Raw genomic sequence first — 19,776 nt, forward strand, 5'->3', positions numbered from 1 at the left:
CGGCGGGCGGTGAACATCGCGGAGTTCGATATTCCGCAAGTCCGCTTCCGCCGGGCCCGAACTGGAGGGCGCCTCCTCACTATCGCCGGCGAGGGCGCAGAGAAGAAGGCGGACGCCTTTGCCGCGAGGCTGAAGACAGTCCTGCCTCAGGAAGTGAAAGTCGGGCGGCCAGCTGCTTGCGCGGAGATGCGCATCGCCGGCCTTGACGACTCTGTGACGGCCGCCGAAATCATGGAAGCGGTCGCACTTGAAGGGGAGTGCCTGGCCGGCGATGTCCGGGTAGGGCCGATTAGAGAGGGGCCACGGGGGGACGGATCGTGTTGGGTCCGCCTTCCAGTCGCGGCCGCTAAGAAGCTCTCGAGCTCTGGGCGGTTGCGTATTGGTTGGGTGTCGGCGAGGGTGGCGTTGCTAGCCGTGAGGCCGACGCGCTGCTTCCGCTGCCAGGACACCGGCCACGTGGCTGCCAAGTGCCAGTGCCCGGTGGACCGTAGCCGGACTTGTTTTCGGTGCGGGGAACCGGGGCACAAGGCGGCGGAGTGCGGGGCTGCAACACCAAACTGCGCCCTGTGCGAGGCCGCTGGCAGGGCCGAAAGGGGGCATGAGCTGAGTAGATGCCCATCTACATCAAAGCCGGCCCCCGGAGAAGACAAGGCGCCGACCAAAAAGGCTCGACACAAAAAGTCGAGACCTAAAGGCGCGCGGGCCCCGCCCGCTCCCGCCCGAATGGAGACGGACGCCTAGACCCGTGGGCGGTGATCGGGGGATCCCGCCCACAGTATGGGTCCCGAGAAGACAGCCCCCCTATAGCCCGGGGGGCTCTCGGTGAGGTACGCGGCTCAAGCCGCTTGAAGAAGGTGCCGGTTGCGGCTGCGCGCGGGGAGGGGCGGAGTTGTAGTCGCTCCGCGGTTTCCCGTCCCTCCCGCATTAGGCGCGTGACGGAGGGCTGGGGGGGTTTTAGTGGGTAAACCTCGAGTAGGGAGTCCCACATACCCCCGCCTCTTCCCCCGAGGGGGCGGGGGATGCGTAACGCATTTCCCCTCCTAAAAAAAAAAAAAAAAAAAAAGGTTAGGTTAGGTTAGGTTAGGTTAGGTTGGGGGCGATACCGGTCCGTCCACGTCGTGTCCCTGGGCACCTCCCCCGTGCCATCGTGAGCGTTTTCACGGTGACACGGGAGGGGTGGCTGAACGCCGGTATGGCGTGTGTTTGTGTGCGTGCTAGTTGTTGTATGTTTGGCTGCGCCCACAGTGTGACGAAGGGGCCCGCGACCCGGGGTGTCGTAGTGAGTAAAGATGGCAGATCGTATTAGCAAAAGTATTCTCCGGGTGGGTCTCGGTTCCTCAGGAGCCGGGGAATCCCATGCGCCGTCTTCGGACGGTGGCCGGCCCGTGTATACGGAGGGGCCAACTAATGCGAGGAAGGACGAGGGGGCCGTTAAGGCGGCGAGGAAGGACGAGGAGGCCGCTAAGGCGGCGAGACAGCGGGCCATTTTGGCTGCGTTGGGAGGAGGAGGAGACAGCGCGAAGAAGCGCGACAGCCCGAAGCCGGCGCCCATTACCGCGCCGGCAGCGGAGCTTCTAACGGACGAAGACATCGACTTCAGTCAGCCGCAGCCTAACGGCGTTGAGCGGATGCTGAAGTTGATGCAGAAGAAGAAACTGAGAGGCGACAAGGATCTGCCGCGTGTTCTTTTGACACGCGACGTGAAAATGCCGCCTCCAAGTACCGGAAAAGACGACATTGGTAGAGACTCCCCTCGCGGTCGAGTCTCCCAACATGGACGTGACTTACACGGACATGACAGCGAGGACTGGCTCTCGGACTCCAGTGAGATGTCTGGCATATCGCTGGACTCTGAGGGCTTGCCCGCATTCACGGATATGACGCGCCGGAAGAGGCGCTCTGACGACGACATGGCGCCGCCCCTCAGTAAAGGAGCGGTGCCCAAACCCAAGAGAGGACGCGGCCGCCCGCCAACGACCGGACAATATGTCGGCTTGGCAAAGGCGCAGGCCGATCTCAATAGAGAGAAAGAGGAGGCCCTTCGACTCCAGGCCGAGGAGGAGGTAGCCGAGGCGGCCAGGGCGGCGCGAGAGACGCGTTCTTCGCTCCTTGCGAGCCCCGCCGCCATGGAAGAAGACAGGCCAGAGCAGACCAACTACGCTCTGGCCCAATGTGTTGAGACTTCGCTGGGAACGATCTCCATGGTTGCAGCGAAGTCGAACAACCTCAAGGGGACGTTCCAGCGGCTCCTCAAGGAGGCGGTCAGCGACATACGCGCCACCGTCGCCGAAATGAGAAGTCGCGGAGCGACCGAAGAGATGAAGGCCCTCGAGGCTCAGAATGCGCGGCTCCAGAATGAAGTGGAGTCTTTGCGCAAAGAGCTAGAGGAGCTACGCCGTCAGGTGTTGAAGCCGGCCGAGCAGGACATGCGCCAGCTGTTGTCTGAGGTCTCTCGTTCCAACGTAGAGACCTTCAGCAACATGCTGAACGCTCGGCTGGCCGGACTGGAGAGTCGGCTCCTCCCAGAGCCTCGACTGCGACCTCCGCTCGCGGCGGACAGAGCCCGGAGTATCACACCGGCCGCCGTCGAAAGCGTTGAGGCGCCACCGGAACAGACGCCGGGGCCCCCGAAGCAGAAGGCCAAGGGGAAACCGGCCCCAAAGAAGACACGGCAGCCAGCCGCAGTGGCCCCGCAAGAGGCCCCTGCCGCGCTCGAGGCGCCCAAGGCCAAGAAGGGCCGGAAGAAGAAGCGGCCGTCAATGGCCGCTCAGGAGGCGGCACAGGGGGGAGCGAACACCAGCTCCCCTCGTACTGAGACCCCTTGGACCAAGGTGGGCCCAAAGGGTAAGAAGAAGAAGGGGGCGGCTACACCATCTATAGCCGCCCCGAAGAAGAAGAGAAAGCCAAGGCTTCGCGTCCCCGCCACTGCGGCCGTTGCTCTGACCATAGAGGAGTCGGCCGTGAAGGCGGGTATGACATACGCCAAGGCGCTTGAGACGGCCCGGCGGGCGGTGAACATCACGGAACTTGACATTCCGCAAGTCCGCTTCCGCCGGGCCCGAACCGGAGGGCGCCTCCTCGCGATTTCCGGCGAGGGCGCAAATGAAAAGGCGGACGCCTTTGCCGCGAGGCTGAGGACCGTCCTGCCACCAGGGGTGAAGGTCGGACGGCCGGTTGCAAGCGCGGAGATGCGCATCGCCGGCCTAGATGACTCCGTGACGACCGCAGAAGTGGTAGAGGCGGTCGCACTGGATGGAGGGTGCCAGGCCGGAGATATTCGGGCGGGGCCAATAAGAGAGGGGCCACGGGGGGACGGATCGTGCTGGGTCCGCCTCCCAGTCGCGGCCGCCAAGAAGCTCTCGAGCTCTGGGCGGTTGCGTATTGGTTGGGTGTCGGCGAGGGTGGCGTTGCTGGCCGCGAGGCCGACGCGCTGCTTCCGATGCCAGGACACCGGCCACGTGGCTGCCAAGTGCCAGTGCCCGGTGGACCGTAGCCGGACTTGTTTTCGGTGCGGGAAACCGGGGCACAAGGCGGCGGAGTGCGGGGCTGCAACACCAAACTGCGCCCTGTGCGAGGCCGCTGGCAGGGCCGAAAGGGGGCACGAGCTGGGTAGATGCCCATCTACGTCAAAGCCGGCCCCCGGAGAAGACAAGGCGCCGACCAAAAAGGCCCGACAGAAGTCGAGGCCAAGGGGCGCGCGGGCTCCGCCCGTTTCCGCCCGAATGGAGACGGATGCCTAAGACCCGTGGGCGGTGATCGGGGGATCCCGCCCACAGTATGGGTCCCGAGAAGACAGCCCCCCTATAGCCCGGGGGGCTCTCGGTGAGGTCAGCGGCTCAAGCCGCTCGAAGAAGGTGCCGGTTGCGGCAGTGCGCTGGGAGGGGCGGAGTTGTAGTCGCTCCGCGGTTCCCGTCCCTCCCGCACTAGGCGCTTGACGGAGGGCTGGGGGGGTTTTAGTGGGTAGACCTCTCGTAGGGAGTCCCACATACCCCCGCCCCTTTCCCCGAGGGGGCGGGGGATACGTAACGTATTTCCCCTCCTCAAAAAAAAAAAAAAAAAAAAAAAAAAAAAAAAAAAAAAAAAAAAAAAGGTTAGGTTAGGTTAGGTTAGGTTAGGTTAGGTTAGGTTAGGTTAGGTTAGGTTAGGTTAGGTTAGGTTAGGTTGGGGGCGGGGGCGATACCGGTCCGTCCACGTTCGTGTCCCTGGGCGCCTGGGTACGCCACCCCGCCCTTTACACGGAGCGACGTATCCAGGATGGCTGAACACCGGTCTTTCCTGTCTTTCTCTCTTTTTATAGTTTACTCTTCGTTTGTTGTTTATTTAATTTTGTCTATCTTTTCACCACCTTCTCTACTCTATCTTTCTCATTTTGGTTAACTCTTCTCTACATCAGCGTGTGATTCTGCGTCTATATGTGTGTGTGTTTGTGGATGGATGGACCCGTGGGTCCCTAATCCCCGGTTTGTGGTGCCCGGCCTTGGGATGCGTGGCGAGCAGGTGGCTTACGTCGCAAGGGCACTAGGGCAGAATCTCCCTCTAAAGATCGAAACATGGCGGAACGTACTTTGAAAAATACTCCCCGGGTGGGTCTTGGTAGTCCGGTGGACACCAGGGAATCCCACACCCCCTCTAACCAGGGGGTCTGTCGGACGTATACGGGGCCGGCACAAAATACGTTGGAGGTTGAGGAGGCCGCTGCGGTGGCGAGTTGTGGAGAGGGCGCGACAACGCGCCAAAGTCCAAAACCGGCGCACCTAACCGCGCCGGCGGCGGACGCAATCACGGACGAGGACGTTGACTTCTCCGTTTACCAGCCTAACGGCTCGGAGCGGGTAAGGAGATTGGCGCAAAGGAAGAAGGAGCGGGGTTGTCCGATTCGAGACGTACCCAACCTGCCGCCTGTGCTGCAGTGGCGGGACGTTTACGAGTCGAAACCCGACACACCTGGACATGACGAAGAGGTCGGTAGAGAGTTGACGCGCTCACCTCGCGTCGTCCTGCGCGACGTGATGCGCGAATTCTCGATACCGCCTCCACAAGGACGAGACCATTCCACCGGACGTGACAGTGAGGACTGGCCCGCGGACTCCGACGATACTGCCTCAGACATATCGATGGACTCCGAGGGCCTGCCCACAACACCGGACAGGACGCGCCTGAAAAGGCGCAATTCCGATGACGACACGGGCCCGCCCATTAGTAAAGGGGCGGTGCCCAAAGCAAAGAAGGGACGTGGCCGACCACCAACCACCGGCCAATACGTCGGCTTTGGAAAAGCTCAGGCGGAGCTGAACAAGGAGAAGGAGGAGGAACGCCGGGCTGCCTTCAGGGCGAAAGTCGAGGAGGTAGCCCGGAGGGCACGGGAGGAGCGAGAGGCGAGGGAGGCGCGAGCCGCCCTTCGCGCAAGCCCTGCCCCGGCCGAGGACACGGAAGAGACAGGCGCGGCCCTGGCGGCAGGCGTGGAGAGGGCCTTGGATATGGTGACGATGGTCGCCACAAGGTCCTCAAATCTGAAAGGGACGTACCAGCGTGCCCTCAAGGAGGCGGTCGCGTCCATCAAGGCGGCCGTCAATGAGATTAGAGGTCGCGGTCAGACGGAGGAGATGCGGGCACTAGAGGCGCAGAACGACCGCCTCCTGCGCCAAGTCAACGCGATGCGTCGGGAGCTGGAGGAGCTGCGTCGTCGCGTGACTGGACCCGCACCCGATGACTTGCAGCGGATGTTATCGGAGGTCTCGCGTTCCAACATCGAGACCTTCGGTAACATGCTCAACGCGAGAATTGCCGGATTGGAGGACAGGCTCTTGCCGGAGCCCCGAAGGAGACCGCCGCTGGCGGCTGACGGTACTGGTACATCAGCCGGCGCCCAACCAACAGCGGCTGCAAAGAAGACGCCGAAGCCGAAAAAGGCGGCGACGGCAAAGGCACCGGACAAGAGTCTGGTAGACGACGCGGCGGCTCCTTTACAGCCGCCCGCCGCACCAACTGAGGAGAGGGCTGCAAAGCCGAAGAAAAAGAGGAAGAAGAAGCGGCCATCAATGGCCGCTCAGGAGGCGGCAAAAGGGGGGCAGAACACCAACGCCCCTCCCGCCGAGGCCCCGTGGACCACCGTCGGTCCGCGCAGGCCTAAAAAGAAGAAAGGGGCGGCTACTCCATCTAAAGCCGCCCCTAGGAAGAAGAAAAAGGCCAAGCTCCGTGCCCCCAACACCGCGGCAATCACCGTCACACTGAAGGCGAGTGCTGCGGAGAAGGGGGTCACGTACAAGGACGTGCTGCTGAAGGCGAAGGACGCGGTCGGTGGGGCAGTGCAGGAACTCGGCATCAACAGAGTCGGGTTTCGCTTCCGGCAGGCACAGACCGGCGCTCGCATTCTCACCATCCCTGGCGAGGGCGCACAAGAGAAGGCGGATGTACTGGCCGCAAAAATGCGGGAGGTGTTGGATCCGGAGGTGGTCAAGATCGGCCGCCCGGCGAAATGCGTAGAGATGCGCATCGCCGGGCTGGACGACTCGGCAACGACCGCCGACGTCATCGAGGCGGTCGTCAGAGAAGGGGGATGCCCGACAACTTCAATTAGGTCGGGCCCCATAACGAAAGGAAGGTGGGGCGACGGCTCGCTTTGGCTGAGCGTCCCCGTCGCGGCAGCCAAAAAGTTGCTCAGCTTGGGGCGGCTGCGAGTGGGCTGGGTCTCGGCGAAGGTGACACTGCTGGCCGCGAGGCCTAAGCGGTGTTATCGATGCCTTGATACCGGCCACCTGGCGACGACATGCCAGTGCCCGGTGGACCGCAGCCGGAATTGTTTCCGCTGTGGGAAACCGGGGCACAAGGCCGCCGAGTGCCGGGAGAAGCATCCCAACTGCTTCTTCTGTGAGGCACTCGGCAAGGAGAAGGACCACGTGCTGGGTAGTAGCGGCTGCGTCACAGCGAAGCCGCTCCCCAGCACCAAGCGCCGGAAAAGACGCGGAGCTCCCTCCGACAAGGCTCGGCCAAAAGAGCCTGGAGCCGGCGGTGCTGGGGTTAGTCATCCCCAGCCCGCCATGGAGGTGGAGCCATAGGCCCGTGGGCGGTTGATCGGGGGATCACCGCCCGCACGAAGGGCTCCGAGAAGAAAGCTCCCTAGATGCCCGGGGAGCTCTCGGTGAAGAAAGGCGGCGGCAGAACACCAGCCGCCGCAGTGGAGTAGTGCCGGATGCGGCAAACGGACGTGTGGGGTGCGGAAGTTCGGTATAGTGCCCGCGCCCCACAACGGCCGGAAGGAGGGCATGGGGGGGTTTTAGTCGGTAAACCTCCGGCGCACCGAGCCGGGGGGAGTCCGACATACCCTCGTCGCCCACCCCCGTGCGCGGCGGGGGATACGTAACGTATTTCCCCTCCTCAAAAAAAAAAAAAAAAAAAAAAAAAAAAAAAAAAAGGGTTAGGTTGGGGGCGATACCGGTCCGTCCACGTTCGTGTCCCTGGGCGCCTGGGTACGCCACCCCGCCCTTTACACGGAGCGACGTATCCAGGATGGCTGAACACCGGTCTTTCCTGTCTTTCTCTCTTTTTATAGTTTACTCTTCGTTTGTTGTTTATTTAATTTTGTCTATCTTTTCACCACCTTCTCTACTCTATCTTTCTCATTTTGGTTAACTCTTCTCTACATCAGCGTGTGATTCTGCGTCTATATGTGTGTGTGTTTGTGGATGGATGGACCCGTGGGTCCCTAATCCCCGGTTTGTGGTGCCCGGCCTTGGGATGCGTGGCGAGCAGGTGGCTTACGTCGCAAGGGCACTAGGGCAGAATCTCCCTCTAAAGATCGAAACATGGCGGAACGTACTTTGAAAAATACTCCCCGGGTGGGTCTTGGTAGTCCGGTGGACACCAGGGAATCCCACACCCCCTCTAACCAGGGGGTCTGTCGGACGTATACGGGGCCGGCACAAAATACGTTGGAGGTTGAGGAGGCCGCTGCGGTGGCGAGTTGTGGAGAGGGCGCGACAACGCGCCAAAGTCCAAAACCGGCGCACCTAACCGCGCCGGCGGCGGACGCAATCACGGACGAGGACGTTGACTTCTCCGTTTACCAGCCTAACGGCTCGGAGCGGGTAAGGAGATTGGCGCAAAGGAAGAAGGAGCGGGGTTGTCCGATTCGAGACGTACCCAACCTGCCGCCTGTGCTGCAGTGGCGGGACGTTTACGAGTCGAAACCCGACACACCTGGACATGACGAAGAGGTCGGTAGAGAGTTGACGCGCTCACCTCGCGTCGTCCTGCGCGACGTGATGCGCGAATTCTCGATACCGCCTCCACAAGGACGAGACCATTCCACCGGACGTGACAGTGAGGACTGGCCCGCGGACTCCGACGATACTGCCTCAGACATATCGATGGACTCCGAGGGCCTGCCCACAACACCGGACAGGACGCGCCTGAAAAGGCGCAATTCCGATGACGACACGGGCCCGCCCATTAGTAAAGGGGCGGTGCCCAAAGCAAAGAAGGGACGTGGCCGACCACCAACCACCGGCCAATACGTCGGCTTTGGAAAAGCTCAGGCGGAGCTGAACAAGGAGAAGGAGGAGGAACGCCGGGCTGCCTTCAGGGCGAAAGTCGAGGAGGTAGCCCGGAGGGCACGGGAGGAGCGAGAGGCGAGGGAGGCGCGAGCCGCCCTTCGCGCAAGCCCTGCCCCGGCCGAGGACACGGAAGAGACAGGCGCGGCCCTGGCGGCAGGCGTGGAGAGGGCCTTGGATATGGTGACGATGGTCGCCACAAGGTCCTCAAATCTGAAAGGGACGTACCAGCGTGCCCTCAAGGAGGCGGTCGCGTCCATCAAGGCGGCCGTCAATGAGATTAGAGGTCGCGGTCAGACGGAGGAGATGCGGGCACTAGAGGCGCAGAACGACCGCCTCCTGCGCCAAGTCAACGCGATGCGTCGGGAGCTGGAGGAGCTGCGTCGTCGCGTGACTGGACCCGCACCCGATGACTTGCAGCGGATGTTATCGGAGGTCTCGCGTTCCAACATCGAGACCTTCGGTAACATGCTCAACGCGAGAATTGCCGGATTGGAGGACAGGCTCTTGCCGGAGCCCCGAAGGAGACCGCCGCTGGCGGCTGACGGTACTGGTACATCAGCCGGCGCCCAACCAACAGCGGCTGCAAAGAAGACGCCGAAGCCGAAAAAGGCGGCGACGGCAAAGGCACCGGACAAGAGTCTGGTAGACGACGCGGCGGCTCCTTTACAGCCGCCCGCCGCACCAACTGAGGAGAGGGCTGCAAAGCCGAAGAAAAAGAGGAAGAAGAAGCGGCCATCAATGGCCGCTCAGGAGGCGGCAAAAGGGGGGCAGAACACCAACGCCCCTCCCGCCGAGGCCCCGTGGACCACCGTCGGTCCGCGCAGGCCTAAAAAGAAGAAAGGGGCGGCTACTCCATCTAAAGCCGCCCCTAGGAAGAAGAAAAAGGCCAAGCTCCGTGCCCCCAACACCGCGGCAATCACCGTCACACTGAAGGCGAGTGCTGCGGAGAAGGGGGTCACGTACAAGGACGTGCTGCTGAAGGCGAAGGACGCGGTCGGTGGGGCAGTGCAGGAACTCGGCATCAACAGAGTCGGGTTTCGCTTCCGGCAGGCACAGACCGGCGCTCGCATTCTCACCATCCCTGGCGAGGGCGCACAAGAGAAGGCGGATGTACTGGCCGCAAAAATGCGGGAGGTGTTGGATCCGGAGGTGGTCAAGATCGGCCGCCCGGCGAAATGCGTAGAGATGCGCATCGCCGGGCTGGACGACTCGGCAACGACCGCCGACGTCATCGAGGCGGTCGTCAGAGAAGGGGGATGCCCGACAACTTCAATTAGGTCGGGCCCCATAACGAAAGGAAGGTGGGGCGACGGCTCGCTTTGGCTGAGCGTCCCCGTCGCGGCAGCCAAAAAGTTGCTCAGCTTGGGGCGGCTGCGAGTGGGCTGGGTCTCGGCGAAGGTGACACTGCTGGCCGCGAGGCCTAAGCGGTGTTATCGATGCCTTGATACCGGCCACCTGGCGACGACATGCCAGTGCCCGGTGGACCGCAGCCGGAATTGTTTCCGCTGTGGGAAACCGGGGCACAAGGCCGCCGAGTGCCGGGAGAAGCATCCCAACTGCTTCTTCTGTGAGGCACTCGGCAAGGAGAAGGACCACGTGCTGGGTAGTAGCGGCTGCGTCACAGCGAAGCCGCTCCCCAGCACCAAGCGCCGGAAAAGACGCGGAGCTCCCTCCGACAAGGCTCGGCCAAAAGAGCCTGGAGCCGGCGGTGCTGGGGTTAGTCATCCCCAGCCCGCCATGGAGGTGGAGCCATAGGCCCGTGGGCGGTTGATCGGGGGATCACCGCCCGCACGAAGGGCTCCGAGAAGAAAGCTCCCTAGATGCCCGGGGAGCTCTCGGTGAAGAAAGGCGGCGGCAGAACACCAGCCGCCGCAGTGGAGTAGTGCCGGATGCGGCAAACGGACGTGTGGGGTGCGGAAGTTCGGTATAGTGCCCGCGCCCCACAACGGCCGGAAGGAGGGCATGGGGGGGTTTTAGTCGGTAAACCTCCGGCGCACCGAGCCGGAGGGAGTCCGACATACCCTCGTCGCCCACCCCCGTGCGCGGCGGGGGATACGTAACGTATTTCCCCTCCTCAAAAAAAAAAAAAAAAAAAAAAAAAAAGGTTAGGTTAGGTTAGGTTAGGTTAGGGGGCGATACCGGTCCGTCCACGTTCGTGTCCCTGGGCGCCTGGGTACGCCACCCCGCCCTTTACACGAAGTGACGTATCCAGGATGGCTGAACACCGGTCTTTCCTGTATTTCTCTCTTATTATAGTATACTCTTCGTTTGTTGTTTATTTTATTTTGTCTATCTTTTCACCACCTTCTCTACTCTATCTTTCTCATTTTGGTTAACTCTTCTCTACACTCTTGTATGTTTGTATCGTATATATCTGGGTGTGTTTGTGAGATGGATGGACCCGTGGGTCCCTAATCCCCGGTTTGTGGTGCTCGGCCTTGGGATGCATGGCGAGCAGGTGGCTTACGTCGCAAGGGCACCAGGGCAGAATCTCCCTCTAAAGATCACAATATGGAGAAACGCAAATTGGAAAATACTCCCCGGGCGGGTACCAGTACCACTGGAGAATCCCGCACTCCCGGTTCGCCGGGAGTCTGCCGCACGTATACGGGGGCGGCACCAACTGCGTGTGAGGGTAAGGGGGCCGTTGAAACGGCGAAAGAAGGAGAGGGCGCGACAACGCGCGAGTGTCCGAAACCGGCGCACCTAACCGCGCCGGCGGCGGACGCAATCACGGACGAAGACGTGGATTTCTCCGTCTACCAGCCTAACGGCGTAGAGCGGGTGAAAAGACTGGCTCAAAGAAAGAAGGAGCGGGGCTGTCCAATCCGGGACTTACCCGACCTGCCGCCTGCGCTGCAGTACCGGGATGTTCTCGGGACGCAGCCCCGCGCTCCTACTCCTACCGGACATGACGAAGAGGAACGTAGGGAGTTGACGCGCTCGCCTCGCGTCGTTCTGCGCGACGTGATGCGTGAATTCTCCCTACCGCCTCCCCAAGGACGAGACGATACCGGAGACGACAGTGAGGACTGGCCCTTGGACTCCGACGACATGACATCTGACGTGTCGATGGACTCCGAGGGCTTGCCCACAGACCCGGACAGGACACGCCGCAAACGGCGAATCTCGGAAGACGACAAGGCGCCGCCCCTTGGTAGAGGAGCGGTGCCCAAGGCTAAGAAGGGACGTGGCCGGCCACCAACGACCGGCCAATACGTCGGCTTTGGAAAAGCTCAGGCGGAGCTCAACAAGGAGAAGGAGGAGGAACGCCGGGCTGCCTTCAGGGCGAAAGTCGAGGAGGTAGCCCGGAGGGCACGGGAGGAGCGAGAGGCGAGAGAGGCGCGAGCCTCCCTTCGCGCAAGCCCTGCCCCGACTGCAGAAGACACGGAGCAGACGAGCGCGGCCCTGGCGGGTAGCGTAGAGAGGGCCTTGGAAATGGTGACGATGGTCGCCACAAGGTCCTCCAACTTGAAGGGCACGTACCAGCGCGCCCTCAAGGAGGCAGTCGCATCGATCAAAGCGGCCGTCACCGAAATGAGGGGCCGTGGTCAAACGGAGGAAATGCGGGCACTGGAGGCGCAGAACGACCGCCTCCTGCGCCAAGTAAACGCGATGCGCCGGGAGTTGGAGGAGCTCCGCCATCGCGTCACAGGGCCCGCAGCCGACGACCTGCAAAAGATGTTGTCGGAGGTCTCACGTTCCAACATTGAGACCTTCGGCAACATGCTTAATGCCAGGATTGCCGGCCTGGAGGACAGACTTCTGCCGGAGCCTCGAAGGAGACCGCCGCTGGTGGCGGACAGCGCAGGGCCATCACCCGACGCCCCACCAACAGCGATACAGAAGAAGACGCCGAAGCCGAAGAAGACGGCGACGGCAATGGCGCCGGACAAGGGTTCAGCAGGCGGCGCGGCGGCTCCTTTACAGCCACCCGCCGCAACTACTGAGAAGAGGGCTGCAAAGCCAAAGAAAAAGAGGAAGAAGCGGCCATCAATGGCCGCTCAGGAGGCGGCAAAGGGGGGGCAGAACACCAACGCCCCTCCTGCCGAGGCCCCGTGGACAACTGTGGACCCGCGCAGGCCCAAACAAAAGAAGAAAGGGGCGGCTACTTCAGCTAAAGCCGCCCCCAAAAAGAAGAAGAAAGCCAAGCTCCGTGCCCCCAACACCGCAGCAATCACCGTCACACTGAAGGCGAGTGCTGCGGAGAAGGGGGTCACGTACAAGGACGTACTATTAAAGGCGAAGGACGCGGTCGGGAGCGAAGTGCAGGAACTGGGCATCAACAGGGTCGGGTTCCGCTTCCGCTTGGCCCAGACTGGCGCACGCGTCCTCACCATCCCTGGTGAGGGCGCCAATGAAAAGGCGGACGCCCTCGCCGCAAAAATGCGGGAGGCGCTGGACCCCGAAGTTGTGACGATTGGCCGCCCGGCGAAATGTGTAGAGATGCGCATAGCCGGGCTGGACGACACGACCACGACCGCCGACGTGCTCGAAGCGGTCGCCAGAGAAGGCGGGTGCCCGACTATTTCCATCAGGTCGGGCCCCATTAAGAAAGGAAGGTGGGGCGATGGCTCGCTTTGGATGAGCGTCCCCGTCGCGGCAGCCAAAAAGCTGGTCAGCTTGGGGCGGCTGCGAGTGGGCTGGGTCTCGGCGAAGGTGACACTGCTGGCTGCGAGGCCTAAGCGGTGTTACCGATGCCTTGACACCGGCCACCTGGCGACGACATGCAAGTGCCCGGTGGACCGCAGCCGGAACTGTTTCCGCTGTGGGAAGCCGGAGCACAAGGCAGCCGAGTGCCGGGAGAAGCAGCCCAATTGCTTCTTCTGTGAGGCACTCGGCAAGGAGAAAGACCACGTGCTGGGTAGCAGTGGCTGCGTCACTGCGAAGAGGCTCCCCAGCACCAAGCGCCGGATGAGACGAGGAGCTCCCTCCGATAAGGCTCGGCCAAAAGAGCCTGGAGCCGGCGGTGCCGGGGTTAGTCAGCCCCGGCCCGCCATGGAGGTGGAGCCATAGGCCCGTGGGCGGTTGATCGGGGGATCACCGTCCGCGCGAAGGGCCCCGAGAAGAAAGCTCCCTAGATGCCCGGGGAGCTCTCGGAGAAGAAAGGCGGCGGCAGAACACCAGCCGCCGCAGTGGAGTAGTGCCGGATGCGGCGAACGGACGTGTGGGGTGCGGAAGTCTATAAAAGTGCCCGCGCCCCACGACGGTCAGAAGGAGGGCATGGGGGGGTTTTAGTGGGTAAACCTCGTGTAGGGAGTCCCACATACCCCCGCCCCTTCCCCCGAAGGGGTGGGGGATACGTAACGTATTTCCCCTCCTCAAAAAAAAAAAAAAAAAAAAAAAAAAAAAAAAAAAAAAAAGGTTAGGTTAGGTTAGGTTAGGTTAGGTTAGGTTAGGTTAGGTTAGGTTAGGTTAGGTTAGGTTGGGGGCGATGGGGGCGATACCGGTCCGTCCACGTTCGTGTCCCTGGGCGCCTGGGTGCGCCGCCCCGCCCTTTACACGGGGTGAGGCACTCAGGATGGCTGAACGCCGGTCTTTCACTATCTTTCTCTTCTTTGTGGTAGCATACTCTTCTCTTGTTTCTGATTTGTTTTATTTATGCTGTATTTCACCACCTTTTCTTCACTATCTTTCCTTTATGTTGTACTCTTCTCTACACTATTGTTTGGTTGTGTGTGAAGTTCAGTGAGTGATTGTGTGATGGATGGGCCCTTGGGCCCCGAACCCTAAGCTGGTGACGTCCGGTGACGGGGTGCATGGCGAGTCGGTGACTACGCACCTAGGATGTGGGGCAGACTCACCCCCAATTGATCGAACCATGGAAAGTTGCAACGAGAAAAATATTCCCCGGGCGGGTACCAACCATGTTGGAGAATCCCGCACCCCCTCAGAGGAGGGGGTCTGGCCCATGTATACGGGGGGCGCCACCGCTGCAATGGAGGGAGAGAAGGAGGTCGCGAAGGCGACGGTAGTAGGAACGAGGCAAGCTAATGACACCTTAAAGCTTGACCCTCGTATACCGGTCGTACATTTAGAGCGGTTTGAGGATGCGGAAGGAGGTTCACGGGCGACAACGCCCGCTTCCATCAAGAGCAGCAAGTTCTTCGGCTCAGAAGGAACTTCAGACGATGGCGAGAGCGGTCATGAGACGACCAACTCTCAGACCGAAAAGGAGAGGGAACAGATGAGACGGCACTTCCGCAAGAGGCGCGGAAGCGACGTCGAAGACGACCTGGATAAGAATAAGGGCGCACCCGCCCCGCGGTGCATTAAGCGCGGTAGGGGCAGGCCGCCCACTACTGGCCAATACGTTGGTTTACACCAAACCAAGATGGAGAAGGCTGCCGCTGAACGTCTGGAAGAGCGCAGGGCTCAACAGGCAGAAGCAGAGCGGCTTGTCTCGGACATGGCAAAGGAGCTTCCACAGCAACGGTCCCACCGGCTGTCGGAAGCCTCCAGATATTCGGACGTGACAATGACAGACGGAGAAGAGGAGGAGGTGACTTCGGCCAAATTAGGTTCAACCATCACCAAGAGCCTAGAGGTGATCAGCATGGTGGCCTCGAAGTCCAAGAACCTCAGTGGCCCCTTCGTCAAGCACCTCAAGGATGCGATGAGGGCGATTCAAGAGGCGACTGCGGAGCTGCTGCGGCACTCCAAAACAGAGGAGACGAGGGCGCTGGAAGCGGCAAACAAACGCCTCTCCAGGGACCTCGCAGAACTTCGGGCAGAACTCACGACGCTCAAACGTGAGTTGACAAATGTGCGGCCTCCGCCCGCCCCTCCAGCGCCGGCGCTGGAAGAAATGCTGGCAAAGGCAGTGCGGGAAGCGATAGCCGTATCGAGCGCCCGCATGGACGCGCGGCTCGAGGGCCTAGAGGCGCGACTGTTACCACAGCCGCGAATCCGGCCGCCCCTTGCCGCGGACAAGAGGCAAGAGCAGGTCCAAGACGCACCATCAGCGTCTGCGTCGAAGACCCCGAAGACGGCAGCGGTGTCGGAGCCATCGGTGTCGACCCTGTCGCCTCCACTCAACCCGGGCCCGGCCCTGAAAAAGAAGAAAAAGACTAAGAAGTCTGCTGCCGCTGCAGAAGCGGCAGCCGCGAGACGCGACGCCCCCTCAACATCGACAGCACCACAACAGGAGTGGACAGAGGTGGTTAGAAAGAAGGGAAAGGCACCAAAGGAAGGGAAGGATAGAAAGGAAAAGGTGTCTAAAAAGAAGAAGGAAAAGAAGGGGGACAAACTCCGCGTCCCCAAATCGGCAGCAGTGGTGCTAACACTGCAGCCTGAAGCCGAAAAGCGAGGCGTCTCCTACAAGGACGTCCTCGAGAAGGCTAAACAGCGGCTGGACTTTGCTGCGTTGGACATTCCTCTGATGAGGTTCAAACAGGCCGTGACCGGGGCTCGTCTGTACGAGGTCTCGGGCGCGGACTGCAAAGAGAGGGCGGACAAGCTGGCGGAGAAGTTAAGAGAGGTGATGGAAGGCGAAGAGGTTCGCATCTCCCGACCTCAAAAATGCGTCGAGCTGCGAGTTCATGGACTCGACGACTCCGCCAACGCAACAGAGATAGCACAAGCTATAGCTCTGCCAGGTGAGTGTGCTGTTGCCGACGTAAAGGTCGGCGAGATAAAGCGGGACCGAAGAGGACGCGGAATGGCGTGGGTGAAGTGCCCGGTCGAAGCCGCGAAGAAGGTCACGGCGCCCAATAAAAGGGTGTACGTAGGGTGGACCGTGGTGCGCGTAGTGCTGCTGACCTCGCGCCCTATGCGGTGCTACAAATGCCATGCGACCGGGCACACCCGAGCGACGTGCCCGAATGAAGTCGACCGAAGCGGGCTCTGCTTCCGCTGCGGCCAGCCGGGCCACGCAGCTGCACAGTGCGAAAATGCACAACATTGTGCGCTTTGCGCGGCGAGTGGAAAGCCGGCGGACCACAGCGTTGGCAGCAAAGTCTGCGGCAAAGAAGCGACCAATAAGAAGAGGAAACGCGCTAAAAAGAGCAAGGCACCTCAGAAGTCCACCACAACACCTACGGTGGCTACTGAACCCGGAGTGGCCCAGATGGAGCAGCAATAACGGCTACACACCGATTTCTGCAGGGCAATTTGAATCACTGCGCCCATGCTCAGGATCTTATGATTCAAAATATGGCGCAGTGGTCAATTGACCTAGCGTTCGTGTCGGAGCCGTACCGCATGCTCCCCAGAAATGACTGGATGGGAAGCGCGGACTCATCGGTCGCTCTAGTGTTTGGCCCCGGAATTGTGCCTCCAACATCAAGGAAGACAACCAAGGGCCAGGGGTTTGTCGTCGCCAGCATGGGGGCCCTCACTGCGGTGGGGGTCTACTTCTCCCCCAACAGGCCTCTCGCCGAGTTTGAGGCATTTCTGGGACGGCTGACTCCCATCGTAGGCGGAGCATCCGGTCCTGTAGTCGTCGCCGGAGACTTCAACGCGAAGTCTTCGCTCTGGGGTTCCTCGGCGACGAATGCAAGAGGCCGAGTGATGGAAGATTGGCTGGGGTCCACGGGACTAATAGTGGTCAATCGAGGGGCAGTTAGCACCTGCATTAGACAGCAGGGCGAGTCCATTGTGGATGTAACGCTGGCGAGTCCGAACTTTGCCGGTCGAATCGCCAACTGGAGGGTTGAGGCTGAAGAGGAAACCATCTCGGACCATCGGTACATCCGCTTCGATGTGTCCGCTCGAATATCGGAGCTAGGCCGCGCAATGTCATCCGGCGGCGGCCCGAGATGGTCTCTGGGGAAGCTCAACAGGGAGCTATTGGAGGAGGCCGCGATAGTTACGTCGTGGGCTCGACTCCCCTCTGACGACGTCGAAGAATGTGCGGAGTGGTTGAATGAGGCGTTGCGTAACATCTGCGACGCCTCTATGCCACGCGTCGGGCCACGCAAACCGCGACGCCAGACTTATTGGTGGTGCCCAGAGATCGACCAGCTGAGGCGGGAGAGCATAGCGGCACGCCGCCGCTACACACATTATCGCAGAAGGCGAAATAGGGTTCCCGAAGAAGAGGAGGCCATATACGATGCCTACCGTGCAGCACGCCAAGCCCTCCGTAAGGGCATCACGGAGGCAAAGGCCGCATCATGGCAGGAGTGGATACGGGCCCTCGACGAGGACCCTTGGGGTAAACCCTATAAGTGGGTACGGCAGAGGCTCCGTCCGGCTGCCCCGCCAATCACCCAAAGTCTCGAACCGGAACTGCTCAACAGAGTCGTCTCGACCCTATTTCCATCTGGGGTCGAGCGGAATCCAGCGGTGGCGGCTCAACCGGATGAGACATGGGAAGTTGAGGAAGACATCCCGCCTGTAACATCTGCGGAACTGGCGGCGGCGGTCCACAAAATGGGACTAAAGAACACAGCGCCCGGACTTGACGGAGTCCCGGGACGTGTCCTGCTCCTGTCCATGAAAGAGTTGGAGCCGCAGGTACTCACCATTTTGACTAACTGCTTAGTCCAGGGAAGAGTACCGCGGCGATGGAAGACCGGGAAACTGGTTCTTCTTCGTAAGGCCGGGCGTCCGGAGGATAGTCCATCCGCGTACCGTCCGATCGTTTTACTAGACGAGATTGCCAAGATTCTCGAGCGGGTGATTGTGGCGCGACTCGTCAAACACCTCGAGAGCGTCGGCCCAGACCTGAGCCCGAATCAATTCGGATTTCGCTCAGGCCGCTCAACGATCGGTGCGGTTGCGCGCCTCCGAGACATTGCAGAGGAAGAGGTGAACCGGGGCGGGGTAGTGTTGGCTGTGTCGCTAGACATATCTAACGCCTTCAACTCCCTGCCCTGGGAAACCATTAAAGCCGGATTAAGACACCACGGCGTTCCGAGATACATGCGGCGTACCATGGGCAGCTATCTCTCGGAACGCTCCGTGCAGTTCCCTACACAGAACGGATGGGACATAGAAGAAGTGGACTGTGGCGTTCCACAAGGTTCGGCGGTAGGGCCGACACTGTGGAACATCGGTTTTGACTCAGTGCTCCGCGGCGCAATGCTTCGCGGTGCAGAGGTCATCTGCTACGCCGACGACACAGAAGTCGTCTGTTGTGCCAGGACCTACCGCGAAGCAGTCATCCTGGCGACCGCTTCCGTCGCTCAAGTGGTTCGCCGGATACGCGCGCTGGGCCTAAACGTCGCTTTGGAGAAATCCGAGGCCCTATTCTTCCACGGGCCGAGGAACCCACCGCCGCCGGACATGGCCGTGGTAGTAGGCGGAACCAGCATCAATGTCACTCCAGCTATGACATACCTGGGAATAGTCTTGGACGGAAGATGGTCCTTTGCAGAACACTTTCGCCGGCTGTCCGAAAAGGTCTCCAGAGCAGCTGGAGCCCTCGCGTCGCTTCTCCCGAATCTCGGGGGGCCGAGCATCGGCTGTCGGCGTCTGTATATGGGCGTCATCCGGTCCATGATCATGTACGGCTCGCCGGTCTGGGCTAACCATCTTTCACCCCAGAACCGGCTCATACTCGGACGAATACAGCGGGTGATGGCGACCCGGGCAGTGCGTGGCTACCGCACCATATCAAAGGATGCGGCATGCCTGCTCGCGGGAAGCCTACCCTGGGACCTCGATGCTCAAGCCCTCGCCGACGTATATTGGCGTTGCGCAGCGGTCCGCGCGGAGGGCAGCAACCCTTTAACGGACGCCGTACGTCGGTGGAGGAGCTCAGCCAACGAGAGGGCAATGGAGTTGTGGGCGCAACGGCTCGAGGAGCCTACTGTAAGCGTCAACCTCATTGAGGCGATCCGGCCCCTATTCAGGGAGTGGACTGGACGGAAGTACGGGGCGCTGAGTTTCCGCCTAACACAGATACTGACCGGGCATGGATGCTTCGGTCGGTATCTGTGTGAGATCGCAGGAAGCGAACCGACCGCAGAATGTCACCACTGCGGCGCGGACCCGGACACGGCCGAGCACACAATCACGGCCTGTCCCGCTTGGATAGAGCAACGAGCGGAGTTATCATCCGTCATCGATGAAGACGTAACGCTCCCAGCGCTCATAAGGGCAATGGTCAGGAGCGAAGATGGATGGACAGCCGTTGAGACGTACGCGCACAGCGTAATCTCGACGAAGGAGGAGGCCGAGCGCGCGAGAGAGCAGGCGGCGCTTGAACTCTCAGGAAGAAGGCCGAGGCGGAGACGTGCCGCTCGCAATGGCCACGACATCCCGCCTTAACCAGGGG

At 61.1% G+C, this 19,776-nt stretch overlaps 1 pseudogene; it reads left to right on the forward strand.

Moving 5' to 3' along the window:
- The first annotated feature begins 14,373 nt into the window (after positions 1-14,373).
- Positions 14,374-19,769, forward strand: LOC121740533 (annotated as a pseudogene).
- The last annotated feature ends 7 nt before the right edge of the window (positions 19,770-19,776 follow it).

The sequence above is a fragment of the Aricia agestis genome, chromosome 1, assembly GCF_905147365.1.
Source record: "Aricia agestis chromosome 1, ilAriAges1.1, whole genome shotgun sequence".
NCBI classification, from domain to species: Eukaryota; Metazoa; Arthropoda; class Insecta; order Lepidoptera; family Lycaenidae; genus Aricia; species Aricia agestis.